This window comes from Delphinus delphis, chromosome 1, assembly GCF_949987515.2.
Source record: "Delphinus delphis chromosome 1, mDelDel1.2, whole genome shotgun sequence".
Taxonomy (NCBI): Eukaryota; Metazoa; Chordata; class Mammalia; order Artiodactyla; family Delphinidae; genus Delphinus; species Delphinus delphis.
This window is the reverse complement of record NC_082683.1, coordinates 48907505-48934977: the sequence shown is the minus strand read 5'-3', so window position 1 is coordinate 48934977 and position 27473 is coordinate 48907505. Positions and strand designations below refer to the sequence as shown.

At 46.2% G+C, this 27473-nt stretch overlaps 1 long non-coding RNA gene across 1 annotated transcript in view; it reads left to right on the top strand.

The window, feature by feature from the left end:
• Positions 1–5239: 5239 nt before the first annotated feature.
• LOC132420744 (uncharacterized) overlaps positions 5240–27473 on the top strand; it is a 555761-nt gene continuing 533527 nt past the window's right edge. The window contains exon 1 of the long non-coding RNA XR_009518424.1: positions 5240–5397. This is a non-coding gene — a long non-coding RNA (uncharacterized lncRNA). The remainder of the gene's footprint in view (positions 5398–27473) is intronic.

The following is a 27473-nucleotide window of genomic DNA, read 5'->3' as shown; positions in this document are numbered from 1 at the left end:
GAACATTGCGGTACATGACTCTTTTTGAATTATGGTTTTCTCAGGGTATATGCCCAGTAGTGGGATTGCTGGGTTATACGGTAGTTCAATTTTTAGTTTTTTAAGGACCCTCCATACTGTTGGCAATCTTCCCCTCCCCTCTCCCTCCAGCCCTTCCTTTTGTGGAGTATTCATTCGCCTGCCAGTGCTTGCTGTGGGTCGTGAAGAAGACAAGTCTGAGAGAATGTGCATGGCCCAAGGCAGACTTTGCGTTAAGTTCACAATGGCAGCTTATCACAGGTGGGTCAATACCACTAGGCCAATATGAGCTAGATGCTGTTCTCCAGCAGGATTGGAAGTGGAGTATTCTAAGGACTATTTGGCACTCGATATTAAGCAGCAGCCCTACCAAGGGCTTCTCCAGATTATGTCAACTGATAATCCTGCCACACTGGGTCTTGGTTACAAGGCAGGGTCAGCAAATATGTAGCAAATACAGGCACCATCCAGTCCACTCATGGCTTCCATCAGTAATCAATCCCACCTTTCTTTTCTATTGATCTCTGATAGGGACTTGGAATCCTTCCATCTCCTGTCAATTGACTGGTGTTGTCATTCACTCAGTAAACATTAACCGAGTGCCTAAAATGTGCTATATACTGAGGAATACATCAGACATTGACTTACAGAGCTTTATCATTCTAGATGCAACCCACTAGCCATCTCAGGTTTCTAATGCTGCCGTGTTCCAAGCTTGGAATCCGTGTGGGATCACAGAAAGGGCTAAGGCTTTGGGGAAGCCAGTGTCTGAATTTGGCTTTGTCGCCACAGTGGATGCCTGTCAATTTTGTCTCCCTGGTACTCCTTCTCTTATCTGGTAACAGGATCCTCTTGATGTAGGGGGACTTCCTCTCCCACACTCCACGGCATTTGGCTACAGGATTGGGTCTGTGTCAGGCTTGGCCAGTCATGGTATCTCTTCACCCTTGGCCAGAGTAGAGGTTAGCTAAGCATGTGAGCCAATCTGGGACAGGGAGAACTTTTATTTACTTTTTTGTAATATGGTAGGATTCATATGTTTCATAGTGGGAGAGAGAATCTCTCTTTCTTGAGATGATACAAGTGTAGAGCTCTCAGTGGCCATGTCCCCATCCTGAGCTCTCCATACAGGAGAGAAGCTTTCTGCAGGGGAGAGGTTGCTGGAAGGGCAAGAAACAGAGGAAAGCCAAAGAGGGAGGGAGAGGTGGTGAGGTGGGGAGGGAAGGAGGGAGAGAGGGAGAGACAGAGAGAGACAGAGAGGGAGAGAGATCACAGACATGATGACATCATGGGAATCAATGGAAACTCTGGGCTGGCTTCACCCTGGACTGCCAAGTGACACCAGCCAATAAATTCCCTTTGCCTTAAGCTGGTGATCCTGACCTCTCAGACAGGGGTGAGTGGGGCAGAGGGAAGCATGAGAGTAAGGAACGACCACATTTCTATAGACAGCGAGAGGGAAAAACAGCAAGGCTTCTGAAACAATTCTGTCTTTGCCTGTAATTACAACTACATTGTTCTGGCTTCATACTCCAATTGTCTTTCTACCAGTAAGAGTTTAGCAGGGCACTGAATGTATATATCTCGTCTTATGTTTCCCTTTGAGCGTAGATCTGATGTGAGGGTGTTCAGGGTGGTCCTGCCTCCCCTGTGGTTGATAAGTCCCCCCAGGGCCTGGGATTTGTTGCTCCCCATTTTTCCCTCAGCCACTAACTGTAATATTCATGCTTTTATCTTCATAGGGTGCCTTGTGCTTTGCAAAGTACTTTCATCTGCATTATCTCATTAGATTCTCAGAGCATCTGTGAAAAAGGCAAGGCTGGGATTACTATTCCTGCCTGTCAGTTTGCAAAACAGGGGCTCAGGCCCTGGGATCTTAGCACCGAAAGAGAAAGACACGGGCAAGCCTCATGCAGTGATCTCATAGGGAGTGGATGAGACGGGGGTGGAAGTGTCCCTGGATTTGGAGCCACGAGGCCCAGGCTTGAGTCCTGCCTCTTTTACTTACTAGCTGTCTGACTCGGAGCAAATCACTCAATCCCTCCCAGTCTCGGTTTCCCCTTCTGTCAGATAGAGGGATGGCATTTTCCTTCAAGAATTCTTGTGACTATCACAGGAGGTGATATGGAATAAAGGGTATTGGGAGCCATAAGGTGCCGCTCACCTGTTCGGGGTTGCTTTTTCGGAGTGGAGGGCAGTGGTGTTCCAGGTCCAGCTGGATAGGCTCACGAGAGCTATGTATGTACCTCCTCCCAACTCCACACTCAGTAACATCATGTTGGTACCTTGAAATCAGCCATGGTGAGGATATTTACACCAAGGAAATTGGCAAATGCCACAATTTTCCCCTCCCTGCCCAGAGTCAGTTGTTAACCGGCACACCAATGGTGGTGGGGATGGAAGGGGAGGAGGAGAAAAGGATACTATGTAAGTTTCACCCTTAGAGCATCTCCTTCAGTCCTCACACACATGCAGACCCTATTTTACAGATGAGGTAATCAAAACTTAAAGAAGGTTGATAGCTTGCTCAAAAACACACTATAAATGACAGAGCACGGACTCAAAGTCAGGTCTCACGTTCTCTCTGATAACCACGCAGTAACCCAAAGATGCACCCGGTGGTGCTTACTCTGTCCTTGATTTCAACCCAGCAATAGTGAGATATTAAGTCAGCTTCTAGGGCCACTTAACATGTAAGATCCCTGCTTGGACTTCAGTATCCTAGTTTCTAAATAAAAGTGGCTTGGAGAAAAATGGGGATGAGTGCAGGGCATTGAGCTGGGTACAAGGGAATGAGTTGACTGTCTTTGAGACTCACAGGTCTGGGTTTCAGTTGGATACATGTTTCAGGGTCTCAGAAGTTAGGCAATACCATTAGATTGGGGCCACTTGAAGCATCAGGCATGGAGAGGCAGAAGGTCAAGTGCACCTGAGCCCAAGTGCCAGCTCTGCTACTTCACTTAGCAGGGGGTGAAGCTGCCTCACCTGTCAGAGGGGAACAATGGTCCTACATACCTGTTTCACCTTATTGGGTTTTGTGGTATCAGTGAGGGGAAGGATTCTGAAGGCCTCTGGAATCTGTTATACCGCACAGATGTAAGGGAATGATCATGTGTCTCAGCTGAGAACCTTTCCTCCTGTTGCTAAGAGAAAGGACTGCCTGTTTTCCTTTCCTGCCATCTCTGGCTCTCTCCCGCCCCGCAGCCCTTTTTTCCCCTTCTATTTTTATACCTCGAGTGCTCATATGATGATGTCCTGAATGCTTCAAACTAGATGGGGATGGCAGACAGGAAAAAATAAATAAAAAGGACCTAAACAAAATGAAAATCTCTTTCTTGCTTGAGAAGATGATAGATGGGTACAGAGGCCAGCGTTACCAATGCAAGCCTTTCCCTAGGTGCTGAGATGAAATCTTCTTGGACCTAACAGGTTCCCTTGGCAGGCCCTGGACAGGAAAGTTCCTGGAGAGGGGGGATCAACCCTTCCTTTTCCTAGATGGGGACAGAGGTACAGTAGGAACACTCTGGAGGAGCCTGGGGACTTGAAGTGGCGGGTAAAGATGAAATGAACGGTTATTTAGTAGCTTAGGTGCCTTCACCGTCTCATTTAATCCTTGCAATAATTTTATGAGAATATATATTATTATTTACATTTGCCAGTTAAGGAAAAGGATCCTCAGAGAGTGGTGGGAGAAATCCACACCCAGGCTCCTGCAGTTCCTGGCAAGTGGCCTCTCTCCCTTGCAGACCTAGTGGAAGCGGGTGGGGGGGGGGGTGGTCGTGGGGGGGGGTGTCACTGAGGTTGTGCAGGCCAGGGAATAGAAAGGGACTTTTATTCAGCACTACAGGAGACTCTGATTGTTCCCCCTGCTTCTAAGCCCCCTCCAGTCCATTCTCTGCGCGGCAGCTTTTACAAATGCAGATCACACTGTTTCCTATCCCCTAACAACCACAGCTCTGCTAACTCCAAACAAATTGCCTACTGACATCCTCCCATAAGACCAGCCTCTCTCTCTGACCTCCCTGTCTCATACCACTAATCACCCTCCTTGCTACATTTCAGCCACAGTCGGTTTCCTTCTGCTCCCCAAACACATTTAACTCATTCCTGCCTCAGGGCCTTTGCACTTGCTGTTCCCGCTGCCTTTAATGCTTCTTGGTCTCAGGTCAGTTGTCATCTTCTCAGAGAATCCTTTTCCAGCCCCCAGCCTGATGTCCTACCCCAGTTGTTTCCTATCACACGTCACCATCTGTTTAAATTGTTGTCATAAGCAGTTATTATTATCTGCCAGTTTCTTGCTAATTTACTTGTTTATTTTCTGTATCCTCATACTAGACAGCAAATTCCAGAGAGTAAGGATTACTTTATCTTTTTGAAAGTCTTACCCTACTCCATAAAATGGAGATGGGTACAGTTAGCATACAGTAAATTTTTAGTGAATGAATGGTTATCGTGTATTATTATCCCAGGAAGGGCAGACCTGCACTGAGTAGGGAAAAGTCCTCTCATTTGCTGTCACTTAACCTTTGTCAAGGTCTGTGTTTATCTCACTTCGTTCTCACAATTATGCTACGAGACAGATAATCTGGTTCCCATTTTGCAGATGAAGAAATGGAGCCTCATCATTCATCTGCCAATTTTCTGAGGGTCACACAACTGCAACTGCAACTCTTGTCTGCCTGTTCCTGTGCCCACACACTGGATGGGGTGGGGAGCACAGAAATGCGTCTCTGGGGATTCTGCACGTGCAAGAGAGTGTGTGTCTGCTGCTGCAAAGCCTCGTGTGTGAAGACTCCAGTGAGGATGAGGCAGTGTAAAAGCATGTGCGGACCAAGACTCCGGCGGCAGCTCAGGGAGAGCTTCCTCTGATAAATCCTTATTACTTGGCCTGAAGTCCAGACTTCTCTGGAAAGCGGACAGTCCCAGAAGGTGAGCACTGCGGAATGGCTGCAAGTTTTAGGCCTCGCTGTGATCGGAGCTGGGAGGGAACCTATCAGTGGATACTGAGGTCCTTCACCCCTCCAGCGGTGCTCGTGTCCTGTCGGATCTGGCTTCGCCACTGCTGCCGGCGCCTGCATTCTGCGCTAGGTGGCGAAATGCTGTGGGGCTCCCCTATTCGGGGGAATGCGGTAGTGATGTATAAGGTATGAAAGATGTGGCCTGCAGAGAGCCGGCACAATCTCCACTGCTGCTGCTACTGCTGCCGCTGCCGCCGCTGCCACCGCCACTACTGCTGCCGGCAGAGCTGCTGGGAGTGAGCATCCCCGTCCGGGATACACACCTTCGCGGCATTTCCTGCGCGCCCTGGCCCCAAACGGACCTGCCAGCCCCAGGGAACAAAAGCGGAGACCCCTCGCCCTCTCCTGCTGCATCCGGAGGGTGAGTGAAGAGGGCTAAGCGGAGAGTGTGGTCCTCGGCGGCGGGCGGGGAAGGTGAGAGAAGGTGTTGCGCTCGCCCGCTCCGGCGTGGGAGGCTCGGGGTGGGCGGGGCGGGGCGGGGTAGCACGCCGCCCGGTCCGGCGAGGTGGTGATCTGAAACGCAGCGCCCGCACCGCCAGCCAGCCCAGCGCAGGGCGGGCGCCGAGCTCCAGCAGCCGCGAGGGAGCCCCCTGGGTGGGAATCGGAAGCAGCGGGGAAAAGTCCGGAGCCGAAGCCCGGCAGCGGCGGCTGCTGAGGGGCGGCCCAGGGCACTTCGTGGCGCGGGACTGGCTGCGAGGCGGGCGGCGTTGGCTGCAGTGTGCGCAAAGTTTTGGGCGGCGCGCAAAGGCTGGGCGAGGGCCCCGCGCGGCGCAAGTTGCCGCAGCCAGAGGGCGACCCCCGGGGGACCTCCACGCGGACTCCCCGACATTGAGACTAGCGGCTTTGGCTGCCCCGAAGCCAGCCGTGGCTGGGTTGGCGCTCAGCCATTTAACCCTTACCGGCCCGGGGGAAACAACTTCATACTCGTCGGAGGCGGCTGCACTCAGGCTGGCTGGGTGGCGTCGAGGCTCCCAGCTCGGTCCTTCTGAGGTTTTGCGAGTTTCCCAGCACGTTTTGGGTTTTCTGTTCTTTTCTGGCCACCTCTGTGTCCAGAAACCAGGCAAGCTGGCTGGGGCTGGCGGGGGTGGTGGTCGTGTCTTTCCCCCTCACTGTAATTTTACCCCATATACCACCCGGACGCATGTTTTCTCTCTCCCCACTCAGCTTGGCTCTTTGATGCTGCCTTGAAAAATGAGATGATTAATCAATTAGGTTAGTGGCCAATTAGGCATAACCTTGTAGGAAAATAATTATGCCCGGCTCTCCAGGCTTTCCCTGGTGATGAGGTGGGAATCCAGCCCAGGTGGATGGGCTGTTCCGAAAAGATAGGGCTGATCAGGGAATTTCTGGGAATTTAAGATGAAAAAGATTCAAATGTGTGGTGGCCGCGGGGGTTGCGGTGTGTGTGTGTGTGTGTGTGTGTGTGTGTGTGTGTGTGTGTGTGACAGAGGGGGTGTGGGGAGAGAGAATCAGTTTTTGCCGAGGAAAGTAACCCTTGGCAGCATACTCTGGGAGGACTTTGCAGGCAGCATGTTTCAAACAGCTCAGAAAAGGTGTGTCCCCTGCGTGCCTTCCCCATCCCCCTTATCTCTGGTGGGCTCTAGTCTGTAAATCGCCTCTCCGTGGCTTTGCCGTTGCTCTGAGAGGCTGAGTTCGGGTTCATGTCTGAGGAATCGCGTTGTAGCAAAGGGAGGTTCCTGTGCTGTGCCTTCCAAGGATACACATTTCCCCTGCCTGTGTTCAGTATAGCGGTTATTAAATGGGTGCCAAACGGAGACAGTCTGTTTCCAGGGCTGGGAAGTTCTTGCTGCCGAGCGGGGCTTCCTTTTGCTTTTTTGGAATGACTGGCGGGGTTTGGCGCTGCAGTATTACAATACAGCCATATTAAAGAGGTCCTCAGAGCTTAGAGCCCTCCACCACTGCAGCCCCATCTTCAGCAGACTTTGATGCTCAAATCCTTCTTGAGGGGAGCATGCAGTGGATTTCTGATGGTCACCCGTGTGTATTTTAACCCCTTTCTGTTTCTATTTTAATCCTCTTCTATCTGTTGATACATCTGGATCCTGTATCGTGGATTCTTGTTCAGAAGGCAAAAACCTAGAGGTGTTCCCAGGGTAGGGGGATTTTTGCAACAGGTCCTAGGTCTGGGTTTTCTAATAATGGGTCCCCCTGGTATTTAGCAAGCTGGGGACCCGGTCTCTCCACCAGTGACCTGATCAGGTTGGAACAGGTGGTCTCTGAGATCCCCCGCAGTACTGACCTTAGCTGGTTCTGACTTTTACGGCTTTTCTTCCTTTCTGAGCTGATCCAGAGGAGTAACTAAGCAGTGCAGTGTGGCAGCGGTCGTGTCACCTCACTCCCATTAGAAAGGGATGGGGACTGTCTGGGGCTTATTAACAAATAGGAATTGTCCAGCTGGAAAACTGCCTAGTGAAAACTGGTGTCCAGGGACAAGTAGGACCCATGGGCTCCACCTGCCTTCCTCGGAATCAAGGGCCACCATTCAGCCCTCTCTCTTTTTCAAGGTTTTTTTTTTTTTGAAGCTGGACTCAGCTAGTCACCTTACTGTGACCATATTTGTTGCTCTGACTCTTGTGCTAGAAAAGACCTTGCTCCTGTTCTAAAATTGAAGCTTTTTTTTATATAGTGAGAAGGGATATGGGCGGAGAAGGAAGGGAGAGAGAAAAGAGGGAAAGAGGAAGAGGCAGGGGGACAGTAGTAAGAGAGCTAGAGAGACAGAGACAGCCCCAGACTTCACATACAGCCAGACAGTGGAAAAGGGGGAGGGGAGGCAGAGGAAGAGGAGACACACAGGCAGAGAGGGAAAACAGAGGAGGAATTCTAGTACGGAGAGGGGGAAAGAAGGGCCCCCTGAAAGCAAAGTTTTGTTTTATCATATGGCTTTTCTAAAATGTAAAGGAAAACCCCAAACTGCGAAAGACTGTTTGCAGTTAGACAGCCTGGACTTCAGCGTTGACATCATCAGATAATTGCTTATGAAATAAACATTGTGCCACAGAAAGCCATTAGCTCTGTTTCTTGTTTCTTCCTTGGCCGGAACTCCAGTTGTCAGTATGGGGTCAGAGCTCGGAAGGGGGTCTGTTTGCTTGTGCCTCGGGAGCCTACTCCTATTTGGGTCAAGCTGGGGCACTCCGTTCGGCCAGGCTGGGTGTCAGAACAACTTTGGAGGGGAGGTATTCCTTTGTTTTAGATCTGTCTTCCATAGAATTGACAACTTTTTAAAAATCGTGCATTCTTAATTTGTTTAACATTGGGGGAAAGAAGAAAAATGAAGGAGAGTGTAGTAAACATTCTTACCTGCCTCCCAGAACTGAGAGTGATGGGGCAATTATCCCAACTTGTCTTCTCTGCTCCAGCCTCCTTGACTCCAGTCCACACCATCCTCAGAGCCTCCCAACTCATCTCCTGGCCTCCAGTATGGTCCCTCTCTACAGGTGTGACATCGTCTTTCTAAAGGGTTAGGGTTAGGATTATGGTTAGGGTAGCTTTGATCATGGTACTCCCCAGATCAAAACACATCAAAGTTTCCTTGTTGCCTAAAGCATGTTATTCAAATCACTGACCATAGCCTTCAAGGCCTTTCATAGCCTGGACTTCTTGCTTTCTCTTAATGGGCTTCACACGCACATACACACAAACATGCACCACCACACACATGCACACTCATAAACGAACTCATACCCTCATATACACAGCATCGCCACATACTCTCTCTCTCTCTCACGCGCACACACACACACATACACACACTACACTCACATTTCACGTGCATACTACACACGGCTTTCGTACCTTTGCAGGTGCAACCTTCTTTCCTTGTCTGGAAAATACCTCCTACTCTTGTACCTGGTAAAGTCCACTCATCTTTCAGGATCTATCTCAAAAGTCACGTGCACTCAGAGATCCCTTTCCCTCAGGAAGCTGTGTTCCCTTAGCACTCTTAACACACTTCTTTGGAAGTATCAATACTATTCATGTGTTTGTCTCTCCCAGTAGATTGTAAGTTCTTTCTAAGTGAAGATAACTTATCCACCTCTTCAGTCTCAAGGTATATATAACGCAGTGATGGGCACAAAGCTATGTGAGTGATGGTCAATGAATACATTCACTTTAAGAGCTTCTAAAGGATGATTAACATTTGTAACATCTTTTCACTTATTTCTTATTTTATCTTGCTTTCACTATTTTTATATTTTTTCTTTATTTTGATTACAAAAAAACTTTTTTAATTCAAATGGTACACAAGTGTGTAAAAAGTGTCAGCCTCCCCCCCCCACACCTAAATATCCTCTATTTTTAATGCACATGTTATTAAATACTTGCATGTCTTCTTGACCTTTGTCTTATATCATATTTTCCTAGCTAGATCATATGCAGGGATTATGCAGTATACAGTATATCTATATATATGCCAATAATGCCTAATGCAGAGTTGTACGTGTAGTAAGTGCCCAACAAATATGGAATAAATGAACACATATTAGTTTGGTTTAATTTTTAATTACATTAAATAAATTGCTTTACTAATCTTCATAATAGCCTTATGTGATTGGTATTGTAGTCCTTATTTTACAGATAGAGAAAGCTAGGCTCCAAGAGATTATATAAATTGGCCAGATTGGAGAGGGAAGGAGTAGTGGGGTCCAGATTCAAACCCAGGCCTCCTTCATTTTATTGCCTCTGCTCTTTACACTCTATTATTCCATGAGTGGATCTGTGGGCACCAAAAGGAAAAGCATCTTAGCTTTATATATGCCCAGTACTTGTTCAGAGCTTAAGAGTCTATGGAGGGCTTCCCTGGTGGCGCAGTGGTTGAGAGTCCGCTTGCCGATGCAGGGGACACGGGTTCGTGCCCCGGTCCGGGAAGATCCCACATGCCGTGGGGCGGCTGGGCCCGTGAGCCATGGCCACTGAGCTTGCGCGTCCGGAGCCTATGCTCCGCAACGGGAGAGGCCACAACAGTGAGAGGCCCGCGTACCGCAAAAAAAAAAAAAAAAAAAAAAAGTCTATGGAGCCCTTAGCCCACGTCTTCACAGGTGTCATTATCCTTTTACGGATGAGAAAGGGAGACACACGGGAGAAGTTAACATGACTTGGCTGAGCCCCTAGAGCCAGGAAGGACCCGGGACTGGGGCCCAAGGCTCATTCCCTTTTCTTAGATGTGAGAGTTGATCCCAGAAAGGGACAGTGAAACTTCTGCTTTCCCTTCAGTGCATGACTCAATGGGACAGAAGAAGCCCGGTTGGTAGGGCTGCTTCCTGAAAAGGGGTGGTCGTTGCTGGTGCCATGTCTGGGGACTTCAGCACTGGCAGGGTCCACATTTCCTGGGACCATTGCATCCTGGGACCCTTTTGTCTGCTCATCTGCATGTCTGAAGTCTTCTGCACCAGAATCGTGAATGGAGTTACTTGAGACTTTGGTGGGCAACTGTGGACATAGTTATGCTACAAAACCTAATGGGATGGTTTGAAACTTTGGTGTTGGGATATTTTGTCACTGAGGCAGTGGGTGCTGGAGGCCTCCAGAACTTGGCGTTTCTAGCACCTGCCTTCCGGGTGGGGTACAGCTCCCGTTAACGGATGCTTGATATATGTCACCTAGAACAGTGCCTGGTACAATAAGTATCAAATATTTGCTGAGATTCTAATGACTAGAGAAGGAAACCGTCAATCAGAGACATTAACTTGTCTTAGCTCACCTAGGTAGTGCATTTTCAGAACTTGGATCTGAACTCAAGTCTTTCTGACTCTAGAGACTGTAGTCTTTTTTTTTAACCACACTGTTTCTTCTGGACTGGAAATCCTGACCAGGTGATATAATAGAACTTGAACTTGTAGATCCTTTTCTCCAACTGCTTTATTTAAGAGAGGCAAAAATTTCCTCTGGGCAAAGTGCTGCTCTGCACACTTGAGATGGACTAACTTGTTTTATCTTCACACTCTACAAATAAGGAATATGAGATGCAGCTAAGTCGTAGAAATGAGATTTGCGCACAGGTAGTCTGTGCTCTTTGCTGTTCAAGTGTGTAAGATTCTGGGACCTGTTTAAGATCTTCGAGTTACTCAGCAGTGGAACCATTACCATCATCGTCATCATCATCATATCATCATCACCACCTTTGTCATCGTTGTCACTGTTGCTGCCTCCATAACAATTTTCTTTACTTGTACCTATTTGTGCTTATGGGTGCTTTTCATATGTTATCCCATTAATTCTCAGAGCAACCCCATATTTCTATAGAAGGAAACTGAGGCGCACTGAGGTTAAATAAGTGCTGAGTCTCATTGCCAGTAAGTGCAGAACTGGGGTTGGACCCCATGTGTATGGTCTTAGCATCTGTTCTCATTTTTGTTCTCCAGTCTCTGTTTTTTCCACTGATCCTTGTTGCTGCTCTTAAAATCCAGCAGATCTTGAAATGATGAAAATTTTCTTACTTTGTTTTTTCATTGTTAGCCCAATATTCAGAGGATCACTGTCTAAAAAGACATAGGCTTTAAGTTTCAGGGACTTGAGTTTTTTCTCCTGTTTCGCTGTCAGGTGTATGAAGGGTTACCTGATAGTTCCCTGCATCTCTTTCAATTCCCTGGAAATGGAATAATAATATTGTCCGCCATGCTTCCTAATATGGTGAAGGGAATAGGAAAGTTGGGCTCTTATAATTTTAACTTCCACTTAGAGAACAAGAGGTATCTTGTGAAAGAGTGAGGGGAGTGCTTCTCTGGTAGAAAATGCCTACCTTGAGCTGCTCTGTGACCCTGGTTGGCCTGAGCAATAAAGTGACTATCAGTCGGGCTCTTTGCTGGTGACACTGCAAGAATCCTATACCATTAATACATACACTCCTGACATAAACAGCCATATTGTGGATGACAGGAGACCCCGTGACATCAGACAACCTTTCACTTTATCAGCAAAGCACATGTAGTTTCTGTCTCAAAGGGGACAGAATTAAATAAGAATGAATACTAAATAAAGAATTCATTTGCATTCATAAGCTTTTAATAAATAATAATTTTTTTAAATGAGCTCTGATCCCTAGGTCTTGAGACTTCTTGTTTAATTAATATGCAGAATATGACTTCTTCTTGTTTCAAAATGACCATTTTTTTGGGTAGCTTGAGCTTAGATTTTTAGTGACATTTTTTTCTGCTAGCAAATATTTATAGCCGAATTGGAAACTGACAGGAAGGAGGGTTTAAAAAGAAAATGTTACCCAACTGAAGTTTACATCTGACTGAAACACATGGTGTCACCATGGACAGAGTCCTAAGAACTCAAAATATTTGTCACTTTACAGCACTTGGAGAAACCAAGCTGTTTTCATTTGTTAATGTTAACTCAAAAAATCACATTTTTGTACATGCATTACGGTGGCCACTTATACTTCTTATCTGTTTGGTTTTACTGTGGTTATGGAACTCCAGCCATTTGCTTGTTCTTTATCTTCTGTTCCAGATGAGGTGGATGTCTGAGGGTAGGCCCCATTTTTATTTCCACCGCCATACTGCTACAGTTTTTCCTGCCTGCAATACCCTCCTTTTTCAAGTCTCCTCCCAATCCAGTAGAATCTTGAAGTTGAGTTCAGGTATCATGCCCCACGTGAAGGCTTCTTCGCTAATGCCACTCAATATTGACCAGCCCTGACACGGGTTGTTTTTATCACTTTATTAATTTTTCAAATCATATAAATAAAACAAATTCATTGTAAGAAATGCAAAAGTATAGAAGAAACTTTAGAAGCTGGTAAAAGTCGCTTTTTCAGTTATTTATAAATAAATTTATAAATAAATTTCAGTTATTTATTTTGCCTAAAATTTGGTGATCATCCTTTCATTTATCTCTTTAGACACATATGTTAGCATACGTAGATAGATATACGTTTACTGGCTCTGCCTTATTATGCAAACTGTTTACTTTTTATCCTGGTCATCTATTTTTTAATGTAGTCATTTACTTATTTACTCTCCCTTGCCCCTCAAACTAACAACCAGGATGCCTTCCATGTCTTCCTCTAAACTCCTATACATGTTCATACACACACATATACAAACATAGGGATTTTTGTCACTGACTTAAAACATGAGATCATATATGCATTCCTTGACATAGTGCCTTTATCACTTTAAACACTATTCCCCTGCAGCCCTCCCCCAGTCAGTTGATATAGATATGTCACTCTTTTCAATGGCTGTATAAGTTTCAGTGTTATGGACATACCACAGATTTTTCAACAATTTCTCTTCTGATGGGCATTTACTCTTGTTCCACTAATTTTTTTTTTTTTTTTTTTTTTTTTTTTTTTGCGGTACACGGGCTTCTCACTGTTGTGGCCTCTCCTGCTGCAGAGCACAGGCTCCGGACGCACAGGCCCAGCGGCCATGGCTCACGGGCCCAGCTGCTCCGCAGCATGTGGGATCCTCCCGGACCGGGGCACGAACCCACGTCCCCCGCATCAGCAGGCGGACTCTCAACCACTGTGCCACCAGGGAAGCCCTGTTCCACTAATTTTTACAAGCAATGCTGAAATAAGCATCGTTGTACATTTATCAGTATCTGTTGATGCTGTAACTTTTATGATTCCCAAAACTAATACTTCAGAGTCAAAGGATGTATGCTTTTTAAAGTTTTAGTAGGTGGTACCATATATCTTTCCAAAGAAAATATAATAATTCTCATTTCCATTGGCATGCAGGAAGCAACATTTCCCTGCATCTTTGCCAACAGCATATACTATCGTTCTCTTTTGCTTTTGCTAACCTGATAAGTAACGAGTGATATCTCATTGCTATTTACTTTGTATTTTCTTGATGTCTACCAAGGAAGAGCATCATTTCACATTTATTGGACATTTGGATTCACTTCTTGATAGACAACTAATTCATTGTCTTTGCCCATTTTTCTTTGGATGATTTGTCTTATCATTTTATAAGGGTTTCTTTTAGATTATAGATAGTAATCTTTTTTCTTTCATCTACATTACATCTGATTTTCCTTCCTTAGAGGTTTGATCTAGTATTATAATGATCTCTTTATTTGTCTATGTCAAATCTAGACCAAGGGTTACTAGACAGCAACGATGAGTCTGATTCATCTCTAGGACATCACGTTCAGGGTGAGTCCTGAAAAAGCGTGGGTTCAGAATGAATGGTTTTAACACTGACTACAAGTGTGATATCCAAATGTATTTCATTTAACATTGAATTGTATGAAATAATTTATGAGTGGGGCACCACATAGACTGAGATGTTTCAAATAAGCAAAGTTTCAAGATGACCAATATTTTGAAACTATTTGTAGGTGAATTTCATACTTCCCTGCTTTTAAAATAGATTATGACTCAGAAGTATCATTTTGAACATCAACTATTGTGTCAGGTTATATATTTTGTATTCTTATGGGCTATTTAGACATGCAGGACTGTTTGCCCATATATATGAGTGTCCCGAGACCTATGGATGTATGGATTTTAAATTCTCCTATCTATTTTTTATACCTTTGTAGTCTCTTCCCTCACTGTCAGATTGTGTCAGCATGTCTTGATATTGTCAGTCTATCTGCCTCTGAAAGCAGTCTTCCTCCCTTCCTGTGGGTCCGTAAGCACCAACCAAGTCTTGGCCAGGGTGTTATTCCTATGAATAAAGTGCACCAGCTGCCAGTGAAAATATGTTTGGCTGCTTGGGGGTGTTTTTTGTTTCTATCTTTGTTTATAACTGTTTTCTGGAAAAGTGAAATTGCTGGATAAGTGAAGTGTTGGCATGCCATTTCAATGAATTAGAATATCGGTCCAAGTGCATGTAGGCAAGACACCAAGTAAAGCCACTTAAAAGTGTCTTTAAAATGGTGGAAGTACATATCTCAGTCTTGTAAAAGTCTGAGTGCTTAGGGCAGCTCCCAGCTGTGAAATCATACAGGGGCCAAGCTCTTCTAGCTTGCCTCTCCTCCATCCCTAGGACTTTGCTGTCATCCTCATCAACCACGATGGGACATCACAACCTCCTCATTCAAACTAGGTGGCTGGGAGGGCCTCCCCATTTCTTTCAAGGGCATGACTAGAAGTTGGACGCATCATTTCTTTTTACACCCTCATTGGCCAGACCCTAGTCAACTGGCCACTCCTAACAGAAGGGAGGCTAAAGAGTACTGTCTTTATTCTGGGTGGCCATGTGTCAGAATTGGGGGCTATGCTAGAGGATGGGGAGGAGGTATGTTGGTGGGCCCTCTGGTGGCCTCAGCCACACCTACTCCCGTCATTCCCCGTGTCTCCACAGCTTTCTCATAGGGTTGCCAGCCCTTGAGTGCCATCATCACCTATTCTTTTGCTCACTACCTCCCATTGTTGAATAGAGTGTACACTAGTTAGTCAACAAAGACAGCTTTATTTGCAATCTTTCTCTCCTTGTTTTTTAGGGAGGGGACAATTGAGCTTGCTAATAAGAGGTTCAGGGACTAGAAACCTTTAGGCTTCCTGACTGATACTGCTTTAATTTAGCTCCTGTCCTGTCTAGTCCTTTAGGGCTCCACGCAGGGTTAGTTATTCCAATTTCTTATTCATTTTCAGCTCTAAGAGGTTCAGGTGTGGAGACCACATGCTTTGGAAGCAGGTGTGTTGGGCAATTCTGTGAGTGTCGAGGGGGAAATCAGCCCCCTGCAAATAATACAAGTGAGCTGAGAGTTTGAGATTGAGACCTCTTTTGCAAAAAGGGTTTCCTGGTAATCAACAGATTGCATCTCACAGCTGAAGTTTCTGTACCTCATGGGCTCCCATTGCTTTTCTGATTAACACAGAAGCATCCACCCCTTCCCTTACTCCAGGCTGACTCTGGAATTGGGTTTGCTCCAGCCAAATGGCTGATTCTAACTGGTTTCCCTGCTTCCAAAGCACAAATGTGATGTCTTTTTTTTTTTTTTTTTTTTTTGGTGGGGGAAGGTTTTGAGAGATAATAGTTACTCATGCCCTTTCTCTCTCCAAGTTAAAGACCACATGGGAGTTGAATACTGGAGTTAAAAAGATGAAACTGGATCTTATTTCTGTTAATGCTTGATTGGAGAATTTAGGTTGTGCAGCTATGTCAGGCCTCCCGAACTTCCTCTTTAAGTTGGTCTGAGCTGGATATCAACAGGTTTCCCTTTCCCCTGTAGGAGCACAAGTGGCCTCATAGGCTTATTTCATGGATGAACAGTGAATGAGGATCTTCTGAGGTCAGAAAGCTCTGAATGACAGAAGGAAAGGAGCTGTTCTATTGTGTCAATTAGGTGCTTAGTTGCAGATGCCATAATTTAAACAGAAAGGGATTTATTAATGGCTGTTGGGTAGCCAATAGCATTCTAGGAGGGGCCAAGCTTGGATGTCAGCGCGGTTGCCCAACCACACCATGGAATAATAGGGTGGAGATGACACTGTAGCTGGAGACAGGAGGATCTTCATCTGAGCTGCTCCAGAAGAGTTATTCTCCTTGCACATAGCAGATACTGCCTATCTTTCTCTTCCTCCTTCCAACCCTCATGCAAGTGTGTCTGCTTGGTCCCTAGAGCACCCTGTAGTCCTTTCTGGATCTCGTGCAGAAGGATAAGAAATGCAAATATGGAGTTGGAATGGTGCCGAGAGAGACCATATCTGCTATAGCCACACATGTTGGTTCTCTTCTGATTTCACCCAAAAGATAAATCAGTCCGTTTCCTTTGAGGAGAGAGGATGGAAGTGTTGCGGCCCTGCTTTTCCCTTCTGGAGAGTGGAGTGGAAGTAGGCAGTAAGCTTTCCCCTTGAACAGCACACACTTGTGTACAAACCCTCAGGGGCTGCCTTGGCTTTCAGGATAAAACTTAAACCGCTTAGCGTGACAGAAAGCCTCTTCTTGGATTCTATCCTGTTTTTCAGCCTCATTCCTCTCCAGTCTTCTATTCATTCACTACTTCACTCTCTCCTCTGGTTGCAGTCCCTTGTGAACTACTTAGAAGACCCTTGAACTTGCCCATGCTCTCCCATGCCTCTGTGTCTCAGTGCCTGCTGCCCCCCACTCTGCCCATCATGAGTGATCTGCTCTCCATGCCATCCTTCGTGTGACAGCCTTCTGCTGACCCTTTAAGACCGAGGCATCATTTCCTTGGGAATCTACTTCAGTGCCTCCTAGACTGGCTTAGGCTTCCCTCCTGGATATGCTCAAAGAACCCAGCAATCCCTTCTGTGACTACACTTAGCACATCATATGTGACCTTTAGTTTATCTGACCGCTCGAGTTCCTGAGAGCTTCCTAAGAACATGGGGTTTAATCTTTTATCTCTGTATCCCAGAGCTAGCACAGTGCCTGGTACACAGTGGTTGTGCAAATGAATAGAAGAATGAATGGTAGAGTACCGACAAAGAACGTGGACTTTGACGTTGGAATCTAACTTTGCACCAGTTAGTTATATAACTTTGGCAACTTAAACATCGGAGGGTTGTTGTATGAAGGCTAAATGTAATAATGTGCATAAAGTGTTTAGCGTAGAACACATAGTAAATATTCAATAAAATTTAGCTATTCTTTTGATTCTAAGATAATCATTAGCATTGCAGGTGTTCAATAAATAGTAGTGATCACTAGAACCCTTTCTAGACCAAAGTGTAAAGTGGTAATCTGTGACATTTCCTGCGTCCTGTAGCGCCTTCCCCCAAATACTTTGAAACCACCAGTGGATTGAAAGAAGGAGTGAAAACAGACAGAAATCGATGGAAGTCACCGTCAGGGAAAATCCTCTGCCACGTGAGCTCAGTGGCAGCTTGAGACAATGCCTCCTGCTATCGGGTTACAGTAATTGCACTGCCACTGGCATTTTACTAAGAGTTCTGCCTCCTTTACATACTTCTTTCTCAACTCCAGAAGTTTTCCCTATAAAAAAAAAAAAAAAAATTGGCACTAAGGTGACACGGAAAACAGTGTCAGAACTTCAGTGAAGGTCAAACATTTTCCAAGGGATTGCCTGGAATCACACATCCCACTGTGCTCTCTCTGCGAGCGCACGAGGTAAAGACAGTGGGAGCTTGAAGCTGATGTTGAAAACCAGCTTGGAATGCAGCAAATGTCTTCTTTGTGCCAAACTCCCAGCACAGTGTCTCACACAGAGTAGAGGCATTTCCATCTACGTGTGTGCAGAATACCTCCTCTTTCTCTCTTTTCCCTGTTGGGCCCATGCTTATTTCCCTCCATTCAATTCAGCAAACATTTATGGAACCCCTACTGCTTGCAGGGAACGCTCCTGCTTCTTTCCTTCTGTGCTCGTTTCTCCCGCCGCATTAAGGTTATCGCTTTATTAGAAATAAAGGCTCGTGTCAAAAAAGAAATATGTTAGTTGCTGGCCGCTACTATTTTCAAGGGGACAATATGAAAATATTTTTATTACTGGTGTCTGTAGCGAGATCCCTTGTGATTGGGGACTGAATGGAAGTCGAGGGGGCAGAAATGGGTCTGGAGAGCGTCTGCAGACCGAGGACCCAGTCCTAACCTGATGTGCCGTCCTGAGCATATTGTTATCATCTCTGGGTTCCAGGTTTCCAGTGCTTATTAAGGACCTTTCCAGCGCTAACATATTATGATTCAAAAAAGTATAAAAGGAATATAACAAAGATTGGATCGGACATCCTAATATGGAAAGTGCAGTGGCTTTGGAATTAGGAGGCTTGGTTTGGGGAGTTCCCTGGTGGCCTAGTGGTTGGGATTCCGGGCTTTCACTGCCCTGGCCAGGGTTCAATCCCTGGTTGGGGAACTGAAATGCCACAAGCCGAGCAGCACAGCACACACACACACACAAAAAATCGCGATCAGGTACACATAACATAAAGTTGACCGTTTGGGAGCACCTGGTGGTCTAGTGGTTAGGATTTGGTGCTTTCACTGCCACAATTTTTTTTAAAATTTAAAAAAAGAAGAAGAAGGCTTGGTTTGGACTCTGGCATTGACATCTGGCTTGTGTGATGGTGGGCTTAAGCTTACAGGCTCCCCAGATCCTTCTCTTGGAAATGTGGACGCTGCTTCTCGCCTTTCCTGCTCCGTGAAGGTGTAGTGGAGCTTCAAGGAGATGATGCATGTGAAAGTGAATTATGAATGACAGGGAACTGCACACACACGCGCGTATAAGCTATTATTACTGTTAATCATCATCCTGATTTCAATATTTTATTCTAACTGATGCTTTCACATTTTACCTTCTGGGTTGTTTGAAAGAAATATCACTTTTTGGTTTTTGTGAGTTTTTTTTTTTTTTCCTCCCGGGATCAGTCAGGGGATTTCTCCAAGAAGCGGGTGCTGTGTCCTCTGCTTGTCTTTCCAATCCACATGACACCGGTCTCGGGCCCCTGCGCTTGTCTGAGTGTATAATGTGTTATTTTGGGGCCTGAAAGGAGACCATTTGTTCCCTGCTAAATGAGCTGTTACTGTGCACCTCTGTCGCCCCTCCCCTGACACCTGGGGCTGTATTCATGGGAGAATCCAGCCGTGGATCTCGGGGAAAAAGTTTATTAGAAGGAGGCAGAAAACATTTCTCTGCAGGTCGTGCCCTCCACCATCGGCCTCGGCTCATCAGTCAGAGCTGGGCGGCTCACCTGGGAGTCGGGGGGGCGGGGGGCAGGTCTGCAGGCCTCCGCTCCTGCAGGTGCTGCCAGGGGGCTGGGGGGCAAAGGGGAGGCCCAGGCCTCTCCGAAGCCTCTCTCTCTGACCTTTCCACCGCCCCTGCCCCACAGGTGGCTAATTAGCTGTAATTGGCAGGCACACTGCAGCCTGGGGTTGCCCGGGGAGGTGGGAGTGTGTGTCGGTGTGGTGCTTATCTACGCTTGCCACCAGGGGCATCGCTCTCTTATTTTGGCCCCAGGCCTGACCTAATAGCACAACCTACCACAAGGAAACTTCTCTGCAGACCGGGCCCTTTGCTCTGTCCACCGTGAATGGCCTGGCTCCGAGGGCCGAAGCGGTATCTTCTATCCAGACCCTGGCAGCTGGATCGACCCAATAAGGACCACGCTGGGCAGCCAGCCCTGGCCAGTTTGAGGGGTTAGTTCACTGGAGATGATGCCATTGTTAGAGCTGTGCCAGGTGTTGGTCATCTCAGCCCCGGGTCTCTGTGACATCCTACTGACACAGCAGGAGTCCAAAGTACAGAAGGAGACCCAGAGAGATGATTTTGTCACAGCTCCTTCCTCTGTACACAGCCTCACACTCTCTACGTACAGATTGATTCACGGACACAGCCAAGGCTGGAATTCAGGGCTGGAATTCAGGGCTCCCAACCTGATAGAGAGTGTATGTCTATCTTCTGCCCTGAGGGGACTCTGCTTCCTCATCTTTTAACCTCCCAGTCTAGGTGCTCAGAAAATCCTTGTGAAATAAATTTCCGAGTGTCCTGAAATAGGAAGTTTTCATGGCTAAGCGTTTGAATGCTGGATTCGAATCCTGGTTCTGCACTCACTTAATTCGTGATCTTCATCAAGCTATTTAACATCTCTGAATTTCAGTGTCCATGCTATAAAATGGAGATGATGATAATTGAATCTCTACTTCACAGGGTGCTTGTAGGCCTGAAATGAGATATGACACCAGGCTCAGAGTAAGATTTCACTGAATGTTAGTAATGATCATTTTTGATTAGCTACCTAACCCTCCGCCCATCACACACATGAGGATACTAAGGCTTAGGGGGCGGTGAACATTGACTTGTCCAGTGTTAAACAGCTAGTTATAGACAGAGGCAGATACAGAATCTAATTTTCAATATTAGAATAGTATCCTATTCCACTGGGACCCAGGTCTGAGAAGCAAGTCTGTCCTGCAGTTGTTCTTCAACCAGATGCATACCTGGCTTTCTGTTTTCTCTTGTCCATTTCTCCTTGGTCAGGCCCCTACAGATGCTAGGAATGCCACAGATATGAGGCTGGGTAAAGGTCACAGGCCCTGGAGTTAGTCATTCAGAACTCAGAGCCTGGCCTCTGTATCTCAGCCTCTGAGTGGTGTCTGGCAAATCCCAAACCTGAGGGTGTTACTTCCTCTGCCCCCAGCCTTCAGTGGCTCCCCATTGCCTCAGGATAAAGTGCAAGTCCTTCCCACTGCCGGCCCCCCATCACCTGGCCTGGGCAGTCTGGTCCCAGGGAATCACTTGCAGGTCCCTGTGTGTGCCCTGCTCTCATTCCTTTCTGAGCCTTCGCCCTTGCTGGGATGTGGTCTGTTGAATGAATGGTGCTGAGTGACTCGAAGCTCTTCCAGCTTTCCCGAGCTGTGACTCCACAGCTCCTGGGAAATAGACAAGTAGGCACAGCAGAAGGAGCCCCCTCCCCCTTCCAAGGCTGCTTGCCCCCTGCCCTGGCCACATTTGTCTTTCTCCCAGTGGCTGAGCACACTGCCTGCTGGGCAGGCTTTTTTTTCTTTTTTGTCCACAGGACTGTTTTCTGTGCAGTGTGAAATCTCAGTTTTGTCAGACCCTCTCTCTGCTCTGCCTCTGAGCACCCTGCCTTTCCCCATGATGTCACCCATCACAAGGGATCGCCATCCTGTTGGCTTGTCTGAGAGCTCCAGGAAGCACAGACTAAATCTGTTTTGCTGCACATTGTAGCTTCCGTCCTTGGCAGTCAGGAACCAATAAATATTTGCTAAAGGAATGAAAGAATGAATGGATCCAGGGTTGGAGCGGTGGCAGAGAGGCAGACAGGCGTGAACTCCAGGAAAATGTGTGGTCCCGAGTCCTGGCAAATCTGATGTCTCTTGCTGAGCTGATGGTAAACATCAGGCCAAGCCTTTATTTTTCTTATTATGCTTAAAACCCACCAGTCGCCCAATAGTATAATTTTCTAAGTGGTTTCATTTCAGCTCTGCTAATTGAAGGGAACCCAGCTCCTTTTGAAGGCTTACTTTGTGTGTGGCTGTTACTGGTGAGAGTTGAAACTGGTTGTCAATCATTGATAATAGCTCGCCGTTCTGGAATAATTTAAGTTTAGGTCTTTCTTTCACTCAGGCATTCATACCCTGTTATATGTTTTCATACTGAGCTGAGAACAATCTGGGGTGAGAAACGGTCATGTGTTCCAGGAGCCGAAATGCAGATTTCTTGTGCAATTTCAAATTCCGGTGGTCCATGGCTCGGAGGAGCTTGGGGGGAAGGTCACAGGTTTGGAAGTCAGGCCTCCTGGATTGAATCCTTTGAAATCTCCTGGTTTGAATCCATTCCTTCCCCACCCTCTTCTCCAGCTGGGAGACCTTGATGCGGGGTAGTCAGTTTCTGAGTGTGTTTCCTTATGCAGTTAAAGGGGCTGTGGGCCTGGGTCTGGTTCCTCTCCAGCTCCTCAGGGCCCACACTAACCTGATTCCCAGATGCAGCCCCAAAGGCTTGTTGATGGGATGAATGAATTTCTTCCCAGCTCTGAAATTCGATGCTTCTAAGATTTTGCCTTTACCGGTACCTAATTTCCAAAAATAGACAAAAGAAATATACAGTTTTCTGCCTTTCACAAAAAAGGTAATATTTATAAGCCATTACATTGATATAGATATTCACACTTGACAAAACATTTTTCACTTAGTGCCCTACTATCCTAGTGGCTTCTCAACTCTTGAGCTTCAAAATACTACAAGGCCATGGTTGGATTTCATCCAAATGGATCTAGTTTTTGAACTACTGGAACCATCTCCAGGTAACAACACATCCTTGCCTCGAACTGATCATATTCGCAGGACTACTGCCCTGTCCCCCACCCTAGACGGTCTTTTCACCAAGCTCTGAGGTCTCACTGACTCTCAGGTCATGGGCCAGATTGGGCTGCTGGTCACCCTGATCTCAGCAGTCCTCTTTCTTGGTCTGGTTTTTAAGCAACAGTGTCTGTATCAGGTACGTGATCTCCAAATTCACAGCCTCACAGAGGAGCCTGCTGTTGACAGAGCCGTCAGCAGGGGGAAAAAAAGAATACAAGACTGTCCAACAGGAATAAATCTCAGAGAGTGTTTTGCCAAGGCATCCAAGCATTCATACATTTGCTGTTGCATGCAGAATACTGGGAGGGAAGGGGAAGGAAGGGGAGAGATGAGCGGAGGAAGAGCTGAGACCACCTTGCACTGTGGGCAGATTAAAGCTCTTCTTCTCTCCCCGCACGGCTTCTTCCTCCCTTCCAGAAGGCCCCACATGAGATTCATATGGTATTTCTTCCTTCTTCGTTTATTTTCTCTCTGTGACTTTTTCCATTGTTGCGTAGGCTCCTGATGGGCTACATGCTAGAGGAGAACAAAGAGATCTCAGTGTGCTGTGAATGCAGGGCTTGTAGACAGTACTGGACACAAGCCTAAACCCTGCTAAGTAGGCTTCCTTCAACCACGTACCATTTTACCAGGGCTCCCCTTTGCTACTTGAATCTGTTTCTAGACCCCAGTTGAATTTTGAATATGCTGTTCCCCTGCCTGGAATACCTGACCCATCCACATTTCTTCCAGTCTTCAAGGCGCACCTGGAGTTTCCTTCCCTCCATAGAGCCTTCCCAGACTCATCCAGCCTTATGCAAACTCTACCCTCCCTGATTTTGGATGGCTTTGTGATTAGGACCCGGCAGATAGCCATTCGGCTCTGTGGCCTCCATTTTCCTTCTTTGTACCTTTCTCCTTTGTGTATTTCAGATTACTTACTTTTAGAAGTTGTGGAAGGAAGAGTGAACTTTTCCCTAGACATTTCTATGTCTTAGAATGATTCTGCTTTTAGCAGGTTCTGCAATCTTGGACCCTCAACATCTCTTAGCCACAGTTTCCTCCTCTGGAAAATGGGGTAGCAATGTCTACCTTATCGGGTGCTTGTGAGGATGAAATGAGTCAATATAACTAGCATGGAGGGCTACATCTGGCACTTGGTGGCAATCAGTAAATATCGTCAATAAATGTTGGGTTTCTCCAGAAAACATTGGTAGGAGGTTGTGCCAGGGAGTCAACAAAGGACGATATCATTAGGGTCTGTGGGTCAGATTGCCTGAGTTCAAATTTAAAATCTGTCACCCTGTGCCTAGAGCAAGTTACTTCACCTCTCTAAGCCTCAGTTTCCTCCTGTGTAGAATGAAGAGGATCCTGGGACCTGCCTCATAAGGATGATACAAAATACTCCTCATAAGGACGATACAAAATACTCCTTGGTACAAAATACTCCCTTGGCAGAATGCCTTGCACTGAGCGAGCACTCAATAAATGTCAACTATTTTTGAGGAGGTAGATGATATTTTCATTTTTTTTTTCTTAACAGTTCCATTGCACTCCAACTGCTCTGAGGAGGGAACTATGGCCCACTCTGTAGACTCAGGGCATTCACATCATACCTTTGATGAGTCAGATGACTGCAAATTTCAAGAAGAGTCTAAGACTTGGATTTCTGCACACCCACCTTAAGCCCGGCCTCTGTGCCTTACTTATTTTGTGGCTTTGAGAAACTGAACCTCTCTAAGCCTCCTTTTTAAACATCTGTGAAATGGGATAATAACGTCTACCTTTACCAGTAAAGAGCAAACAAACTAGTGCCAGCATTTGTCAAAGCACTTTTTGAACTGAAAAGTGTGCTACCAAGGAAAGATATTATATATCTGTTGTTATTATTCTTATATTATCAGCCAAGCAACGTTAGTATAGCATCTCACCTGTGCCACACTGGACTGGGTCTAAGGGGGTCTCCAACATTTTTTTGAACAGAATAATTGTAGTCAGTGGAAATTGTCCTGAATTCTGAGATGGCCAGAGCTAGCGCTCCAAGCACAGGACAAGCCCGGACCATCCCAGAGTGGCTCACGCCCAAAGCAATCAAGAGCTGGGGGAGAGCAGTTAGAAGGTCCCCCAAATCCTGGCTCTGCCTCACATGTGAATTTGTCAAGCTGCATTGAACCTACCAAATGGGTAGATTAAAAAGGAAAAAAAAAGAAGGTCCTGTGAAGGTCAAATGAGATAACTGATGTTAAATTACTAGGGACAGCATGCAACATGTGCTGTGCTGCATGTTACATTTCCTAGTGTCCCCACTAGTATACAAGGTCGTGGAAGTGAGTGACTGTTGTCTGTGTTTTCTCAGTGCTTAAACAAGGCTCATAGCATCACATTCAGCAGATGCTCCATGGCTGGGAATAGATAAATAGAGCATTGTTGCTGTTCATCTTGTTAATAAGCTTCCTTCTTTCACCTCCTAAACTCCTTGCCAAAAAAGTGCGATTCCTTTAATGAGGTTGCCTTTTAAGCTTTACCAATTGAAGCTACCACTACTATTTCTCCCACTGCTACTAATCGCTACTGCTTATTCAACACCTCCTCTATCGTAAGCCCTCATGTTAGGCACTTAATAGGCAGTATCTAGCACTCAGGGCACTTCTGTGAGGTACTTGTGGAACCTAGGCTCAGAGAAGCAAGGGGAAACTCGCTCAAGGGCACACACCTTACCAATGGGAGAATGAGGGTTTGAACCTAGTTTGTCTGATTGCAAATTCTATGCCGATTATCCTGTACCCCACTGCCACTGGGAAGCCAACAAGCGGCCCAATTGTCCCATAATAGTCCACAGTTGAGGGAGGCAGTGATTTCTCCCGTGAGCGGATTAGAAGTAATTCCCACGTGGAGAACGCAGGGGGTGGGAGGAGAAGACAGGCCAAGGTAAAAAAGCCAGAGAAGCAATTCTTCTTTCAAAGGAAAAAAAAAAAAATCTGTATCTGGATTCTTTTTTACACATCCAACCCAGCAGAAAATTGGTTTGCGGAAGATGTAGGTCGTGGCTCTGGCCCCAGATCCAGACGCCTTATGTTGTACACTATATTACCGGAGTAATATCACGCACTTTATTAGCACCAGCAGGATTTGGGATTCCCGTGGGGACTGTTCTTTGCTGTCAGATGTATAAGGCCATTTAATCCCCTTTATCAGATCTGGTTCTGCCTCCCCCCCGGCCCCACTGCCTCCTCTTGCAGACCAATAAAGAGAATTTCTTCAGATTCATTGGTCTGAAAACTGGCTTTTAAATACTCCTGCGTCCTTCCAACCTTTGTATCTAATAAGCAAGCAAACCAAGGAGGTGTCAATGCCTTGAAAATCAGCTTTGTGCAATTGAGTAGCAATTTGCTCAGGAAATTTGTAATTGGAACTTCGTCTTCCTTAGGCGGAGATGGGAGGAAAAATTTGTTAAGTATGCCTCGCCATCTCTGGTCTCACCCAAGCACTGTCATCTTTGAGGGCAAGATTGGTGTTCTTTCATCAGAAACCCAATTACGCCTTTGGTTCTGGCTGAGAGAGATGACTAGAGTCGCTTAAGAGAGAAGGAGAATTTTCTCTGGACAGAACCTGGATCTGTGGGGCCTGTGTGGGAGCCTTTTTTGACAGAACCAAATAAGATGTTCAGGGTGCAGAGAGCTTTATGTTCAAAATCCAGCTCTGTGCTTATGCCCTGTGTGCTGTGATATTTATGCACACGTGTCGTACGTGTCAGCCCTGGAATCGGTACAGGGGACCTTGGGATTAAGACATGGCCCTGCATTTGGATAGAAGACATGTCTGAACAGATGCTAGCCACACAGTGTGATCAGTGCCATGGGGGTCACAAAGCAGACCCTTGGCCCAGTCATGCATCTCAGAGCAGTAACTTAGAGGAGAGGACGGCTAAGCTGACTGCAGCCTTGGGTTAGTCTCTTCACCTCTGAGCCTCCGGGTCCTTAGCTGTAAAGTGGGACAATACTACCTACATGGAAGGGTTTTTGGGCAATAAGTTAGATACTATATAAAATTCTTAGCCCAGTGTCTACCGCATAATAACTAGTGTTATTTAAAATAGACAAAGGGGGGATTTCCCTGGTGATGCAGTGGTCAAGAATCCGCCTGCCAATGAAGGGGACGTGGGTTCGAGCGCTGGTCCGGGAAGATCCCACATGCTGGGGAGCAACTAAGCCCGTGCGCCACAACTACTGAGCCTGCATGCCTAGAGCCCATGCTCTGCAACAAGAGAAGTCGCTGCAGTGAGAAGCCCATACACCGCAAGAAAGAGTAGCCCCCGCTCACCGCAACTAGAGAAAGCCCACTCGCAGCAATGAAGACCCAATGCAGCCAAAAATAAATAATAAATTTAATTAAAAAAATTTAAAAAAAGAGACAAATGGGCTGAATACTAACACTAATAGTCTTTTTTATTTGTGTGAAAGAACTGGAAAGAACTGTAAATAAAGATCTGGGAGATCAACATTTGATTCAAGTCCCTTCTTAGCTGTGTGACCTTAGGGAAATCACATCACTCCTCTGAGGCTCAGGCTCCTTTCTGTGAGATGGGGATAAGGTTGGGAGGATCAAATAAAATAGTTAAATGGAAAGGGACTTGGCAAATTGTCAGGTGTTGTACATCTAGAGGGAATTCGTGTAGGTTTAGATAATGTGAAAAAGATGGGAAGATATTGTGTTCCCAGGAGGTGAATTGGAG